General features: G+C 39.0%; 1 long non-coding RNA gene across 1 annotated transcript; it reads left to right on the top strand.

The window, feature by feature from the left end:
* Positions 1-1641: 1641 nt before the first annotated feature.
* Positions 1642-7029, top strand: LOC125169021 (uncharacterized). The gene is made up of 3 exons (XR_007153408.1): positions 1642-1776; positions 4613-4615; positions 7019-7029. It is a non-coding gene; the product is annotated as an uncharacterized LOC125169021 (long non-coding RNA).
* Positions 7030-7297: the final 268 nt, after the last annotated feature.

Below are 7297 nucleotides of genomic sequence, written 5' to 3'. Positions count from 1 at the left end.
TTTCATGAAAGAACAAAGTTTAGTACACGGATAATTTTTCAAGTAAGAACAAAAAGATTTTCCTTATTACATGTTAAGTCATATAACAAATCCTTGAAATTTAAAACTGCACGGTTTTGGAAGAATATAGAACAAGGAATCCTAGTAAAGAATATAGAAACAGAAGCATTTATATGGGAATTTAGTATATATAAATTTGGAAAGAATAAATTATTTAGGAAATTGGAAATCATGTTGGGAAAACTAGCTCAATATGTAGAACCAAAAAAAATTAGATTCCTACCACATCATATTGAAAACTTAAGACCTAGTAGACCAAAGGCATAAATGTGAAAGAAAAAAAAAAACTTACTAGAAGAAAATATAGGAGAATGTATTTGTGAACTCAGGAATGAAAAGAGGTCTGAAAGAAGATTCATAAAATACAAGTCGAGAAAGAAACAGTTAATAAATTAAGCTCATGAAAATTTAAGGTATCAATCCAATAAAGAAAATCATATGCAAATTTATCAAGCAGGTATCAGGCTGAGAAAAGATATTTTCAACCTTCGAAATCAACTAATGTTTCAGGTATGGGATTTCTAGAAAATGAGAGAACACAAATGAAATAGGAGGGTGATGAGATGAACGGTAATTCAGAGAGGGGCAATCCTAAGATCAATAAATATAGAGGTGCCTAACCTCGCCAGCAACTAGAGATATGCAAGTTAAAATACTGAAACTGAAATAAAAGGCAACTGACAGAATGGAAGAAGAGATTTGCAAATAACATATCCAATAAAGGGTTAGTATCTAATTTCTATAAAGAACTTACCAAACTCAGCACCCAAACAACAAATAATCCAGTGAGGAAATGGGAGGAAGACATGAATAGACACTTTTCCAAAGAAGACATCCAGATGGCCAACAGACACATGAAAAGATGCTCAACATCACTCATCAGGGAGATACAAATCAAAACCACAATGAGGTACCACGTCACACATGTCACAATGGCTAAAATTAACAGTTCAGGAAACAATAGATGTTGGTGAGGATGTGGTGAAAGGGGAACCCTTTTGTACTGCTGGTGGAAATGCAAACTGTTGCAGCCACTCTGTAGAATAGCATGGAGGTTCCTCAGAAAATTAAAAATAGAACTACCCTCCAACCCAGGAATTACACTACTAGGAGTTTATCCAAAGAATACAAAAATGCTGATTCAAAGGGGCACATGCACCCCAACAGCACTATCAACAGCAGCACTATCAACAACAACCAAATTATGGAAAGATCCCAAATGTCCATGTCTATCAACTGATGAATGGCTGAAATGGCTAAAGAGGAGGTGTGTGTGTGTGTGTGTGTGTGTGTGTGTGTGTAATACACACACACACACACACACACACACACACACTGGAAACTCTGGAAACTCCCTGGTGATGAAAAAGAATGAAATCTTGCCATTTGCAACAACGTGGATGGAACTGGAGTATATTATGCTAAGTGAAATAAGTCAGAGAAAGATATATCATATGATTTCACTCATACACAGAATTTGAGAAATACAACAGATGAACATAGGAGAAGGGAAGGAAAAAAGATAAAAACAGAAGTAGGCAAACCATAAGAGATTCTTAAATACAGAGAACTGAGGGTTGCTGAAGGGGAGGTGGAGGGGGGATGGGTTAAATGGGTGATGGGTATTAAGGAGGGCACCTTTTGGGAAGAAGACCGGTGTCCTATGTAAGAGATGAATCACTGGGTTGTACTCCTGAAGCTAAGACTACACCGTCTGTTAACTTGAATTTAAATTAAAAAAAAATACTGAAACTGAAATTGTCCCCTAAGTTTACCTGGTTTGGAAAAAATTATGAAGGCAGATAATATCAAACATTGGGTTGAATGAGGGGAAATGAGAATCTTCTTCTAATTGGGCATAGAATTTTGTGTAGCCATTTTTAGAGCAACCTGGAATTTAGAGAAAATGGGATATGAGCACATTACTAATCAGAGTAATGCTAGATGCTGATTGTAAGCAAGAAAGCCTAAATGTCAGTTATTTAGTACAGTGAGTCTATTCTTCTAGAACTGTCCACTGCCAGTCTTCCTGTCTGATGGTTCTCTTGTCAACTATTTTGGGAACCCAGTTTGTGATGTTGCTCTGTCCTCTCTTCTACATGGCTTCTAAGGTTTTCCAGGAACTCCTTGCCATTCCAGCCTGGAAAGAGTAGAGAAGAAGGCATAAGGGAGGACTTTAGGTGCCTGACTTGAAAGTGATTCACATTGCTTCCATTCCTTCACTGGCTTAGACTGAGTCATGGAACCATTCCTATCTGCAAGGGAATATGGGAAATACAGTCAGGCTGTGGACCTAAGAAGAAACGAAATCATCTGGGGAACACATCAATTCCACTCTGAGTTTATACATCCCCAGAACAAGTACAGCAAGGCATAGAGGGATACAAATATATGACGTCCACTGGTGTGTCATCTGTGATGACAAAATTGGAAATGAATTTGGGTGTTCGTCAATAGAGGATGGATAAATGAAATATCTCTGTGGATGTTATGAAATATTATGCAGTAATCAGCAAAGGTGGCCTAGATTTACAAATGGCAACATGGATACAGGTGAAAAAGATGTTGAGCAAAAAACACAAGATCTCTAGCACAATATATATCTGTGTCAATTTTGAAAACCACATAAAACAGTACTATATATTTTGTCACAAATATACGAATATATAAGTAACTAGAAGGTGAAAAAGAGTGTTATCAAAACACAGCTGTGAATAACTATTGAGGGATGAGCTTAGGGATAAGTAAAAATGCCAGAATGAAAGAAAAGGATATACAGACTGCTGCTGACCATGTGCCACGATTTTGAAAGGTCATCAATTCAATTCTATTCATCTGAACTCTTCCCCAAAACAAAACTGCCAAACCCAAAGCAACCCGACCTGCATACAACCACACACAGAAGACATAATAAAAAACAAACTGTCCATTTGGGGATTCCAAAATCCTGAACTACCTCCAAGTCACTACAGGTTCAACATTTAAACATTCAGAAAAAGATTCACTACGCTGTGTATAAAATGGTCCTTTTCCTCATAGAACTTACAGATGAAGGGGCGAGGTGGCCAGGATAGAGCAGATCTTAAGTAATCACAAAAATTGTGATAAAAGCTTAAATGAAGAGAAAGATTATTAAGTATTTATCACAAGCAGACCAGATTTAGTTGGTGGGAAGTAGAGTCAATATATCTCAATGCAAGTGTCAATCCAAATAGCTTTTCCTTTTGTATGTATACTTAGGTGTGATATGTGTACATGTATGTATATAACCATCTAGAAATTTTTAGCTTATGTTTAAAGCTACAAAACATCTGCCTATAAATACCATAATGTTTACTTGAAAATGCCAAGAATAGCCAAAAACTTTGAGAAAAAGGAGTTGAAATAAATAACCCAAAACTTGTGATACAATCCTATTATCTATATGTGGTGAGTATAATCCTTGAACATTATTTTTTCTCTTCTGTATGACCATCTAGAACAGTGGTTCCCGTTGTGTGAGAACCAGCAGCATCAGCACCATCTGGGGATTTATTTAAGATGTAAATTCTTGAACCCTCTCCCAGACCTACTGAATCAGAAGTCTGGGAGTGGGGCCTTGCAATCTGTGTTCTAACAAGCCCTCCATGTGAATAGGATATATCCTCAGGCTTGAGAATCACAGGTTTGAACAAAATCTCTGTACCTTGTTTGCATAGAGCACTGCGAATACTTAAGAACGTTTGATGATAAAGTTGCAGAGGGATGGGTGAGAAAATAAAAACAAACTATGTAAGTTTAGTCAGAAGTTAGACTTCCATTCTGTATGTGAATTTTGATTGGCACTGACACTGACCTTTTGGAAGTGTGAAGCTTCTGGCACAAATGCTTTTAATCTAGTACAGATTTTTGACCTCATCATTGACAGAAGGTTGGCATTTCTGATACACAAAGACAAGACTATCTGACCTTTTTGCATTACAGCAATTGTCATGATTGGCAGGCCTTGGCCTCTCTTTTTGAAGAGATGTGGCACTTGGCACCCTCCCATCATATCAAGAACCCTCATCCTGTCCTCTACAGCTTGAGCGTGACAGATTGCCCCATCTGGCGGTATCCTGAGATCCTGTTGTTTCAATGAGTCTGGATGACTACCAGCTTCCTGATGACCGTGTACAGGTTGGCAGATGCCATTCTGATGTCCTTAGCTTTGCAGTGATACTGCTCTGACAGCCAAGACCTTTTCTTGAACAATGAGAGCTGATTTCAACTTAACAAGGAGATAACCTTAAAATCCCAGTCTAGACTGCATATCACATGGCATCCCACTGGGAAAATAAGAGGCAACGCCGCAGAATACCTTCATCACTTGTGGAATCCAAATAGGCTCCAAGGTAGTGGTTTCCAATCTAACCCATATCACCAGCTTTAAAAGTCATTATGGTTGCTTCCCCAGCCAAGCACATGGCAAGGCACTAGAGGAAAGGACACACAAAGGGGAAGAGTCACCCTCAGGGTGCTTACCATCCGTTTGGCAGAAAGAGGTATAGAAGCAGCTGCTACTAGGCTCCAGCTTGTTGGGGGTCTTAGGGGAACGACTAACCTCTCCGGTCTACAAAGATTTGAATTTGAGATTTGACAGAGTAGCAATCCACTTCAACTTTCAACGTTTAATTTCAAGTCTAAGTCCCTGTGCACATCTGTGTTATGTGGGGAATTCAGGACACGTTTGTGTGCTGGCTGCAGCCCTCTGGTTTTTGACCTCTGTCCAGTACAGGCTTTGTTCTTGTCATTTCACCATCTAATGAGGTCCTCTTGGGAAAGTCCCTCACCTACAAAATAATCCAAACATTGAGATTTTGAATTGGAGCAATTATCAAAAGATACAGGCAAGTAAAAATTAACTTCTGACTCCAGTTGTGGAAGTATTTTTAAGGATCTGAGAGATTTGTAGGGCTCTTAAAATCCACTGAACTATTATCAATTGAAAATATCCCAGGTGAATCCATACTGTTATTATGCAAAGAACTTAAATGCAATCTCCCCAATCCAGGGGCACACGAATACAAAATTATGTAAATCCTTCATAACAAGTAAGGGAAAAGAAAAAAATCAATGATTGTAGATCTTAATGTCTATTTCCCGTAATTGCTAAAGGACGAGAGTAGGGAAAACAGAGGGTTCAGAATACCACCTGGCTTGATGTTTCTCAGATACAAATGGAGTGTAAGGAAGTTGTATAAACATGGAGGAGGAAAGCAAAGAAAAATAAACACAAAGCATGTTGCTCCATTGAGTGGTTCAGGGGCACCTGGGTGGCTCAGTCAGTTAAGTGTCTGACAGTTCAGGATCTCACAGTTCATGAGTTTGAGCCCCGTGTCAGGCTCTGTGCTGACAGCTCAGAGCCTGGAGCCTGCTTCAGATTCTGTGTCTCCCTCTCTCTGCCCTTCTCCCACTTGTGTGAGCACTCTGGCTCTTGCTCTCATATATAAATAAACATTTAATTTTTTTTTAAAAAAGAGGGGTTCATAACATCCATGGCCCTTATTAAATCACTGTTCCTAGTGTCAAAACCGAGGTTATCAGTGGCTCCACACACACAGCCACATCTGATAACACTATCATTTAGTGTATCTTTTGCATTTCCCAAAGATACTGAAATGTAGAATGTTGAACTGTAGACCCATTATTTAAAGCAACAAGTGAGAGGAGAGAAAGGCAGATCTAATATTCTAATAATTACAAATCTCACCCCTTATGAGTGGTCCATCTGAGCATTCTCCCCCCTTTCATTTTCAGAAAAAAATGCGTTTACTATCTCAGCCATGAATTTAAACTCCAAACACTTCATTCCTCAACTATTGAAGGTTTTCACCAGCTACCTCTGACCATAATTCTTCTGTCTATCAGCTCTGCCTGTAGATCTTGTTACCAACTTCAAATTGCCATAATCCCACCATTATCAAGTTTCATCTCTGCTCTGAACTTTCAAGGCCTTTGTTATCCCACAAGATACTTGAACTCTCCACAAGTAGCCTATTAAACCTGTTGGAACAAATGTCAACATGGCACAAACTTCAACATGTGGCAGATATCATTCTTAATACTTCTTGGTATTAGATTCTCTTGGCAATGTTATAAAAGGAACTATTTTTGTCATTATTTTAAGAATGAACAAACAGAATCAGAGTGAGCTTGAATACCTTGCCCAGAGTTAGGACAGTGGTCAGTGACAGTGGCTGCCATTAAACATAGGAAGTCTGGCTCCAGAGATCAGGTTTCCATGCTTCGAGCTTTTTCTCCATGATAGCCAAATTCCTTGATCACACTCACCTATTAGAAGTTCTAATTTGAGTGTTGTAATTTCTTTTTCCTTCTGTTCCCACTTTCTTTTCAATTCTTCCTCCTTAGATACCTGTGACTACTTCTATTTTGTGTCAGGTATGGGAGAGTTTCTGCCAGAAAAGAGGCCATAAGCAATAAAAAGCCAGTATGGGAAAATCTCACTCTCCAAGAATCAAATGAAATTCTACTCTCTCTAGTAACCCAGACTAGAAGATAGTTCTAACTTTGCAAAATTATGTTTCACATAGGATTTATCTCTTGTTAACCATTAGTGGTCTCCAAAGAAATGGCACCAATCTAAAATGTGTGTGTATGTGCACACACACACATGTACATATATGTACATAAATGTATGTATATACGTGTAGACATAAGTGAGAGACTGAAAGGAAGATTATAGGTTCAGGCAGTTATGGAGGCTAAGGAGTCCCCAAATCAGCCATTTGAAAACTGGAGAACCAGGAAGCCTGGTGATATAATTCAGTTCAAGTCCAAAGGCCCAAGAATCGGGGGATAGTATAACTCCCAGTCAGGGGGTCAAAGGCCTGATAACCAGGTAGCTACCAATGGAAGTCCCAGAATCTGAAGGCACAAGCACCAGGGGCTGTGCTGTGATGTCCAAGGGCAGGAAAAGATAGACATCTCAGCTCAAGAAGAGAGGAAGTTCCCCTCCTTCCCATTTTTGCTGTATTCAGCCCCCATCCCCACAAAGGGAATGAATGATGATATCCACCTATAGTGGTAAGGACAGATCTCTTTACTCTGTCTACTGAGCCGAATGCTAATCTCTCTAGAAACATCCTCATAGACACACGCAGAAATAATGTTTTACTGGCTATGTGGGCATCCCTTAGGTGAGTCAGTTGACACATAAAATCAACCATAACATTCAATTCTATAACTTCTAGTTGCA

This window comes from Prionailurus viverrinus, chromosome B3 (assembly GCF_022837055.1).
Source record: "Prionailurus viverrinus isolate Anna chromosome B3, UM_Priviv_1.0, whole genome shotgun sequence".
Classification (NCBI taxonomy): Eukaryota; Metazoa; Chordata; class Mammalia; order Carnivora; family Felidae; genus Prionailurus; species Prionailurus viverrinus.
This window is presented reverse-complemented; position numbering and strand designations above follow the sequence as displayed.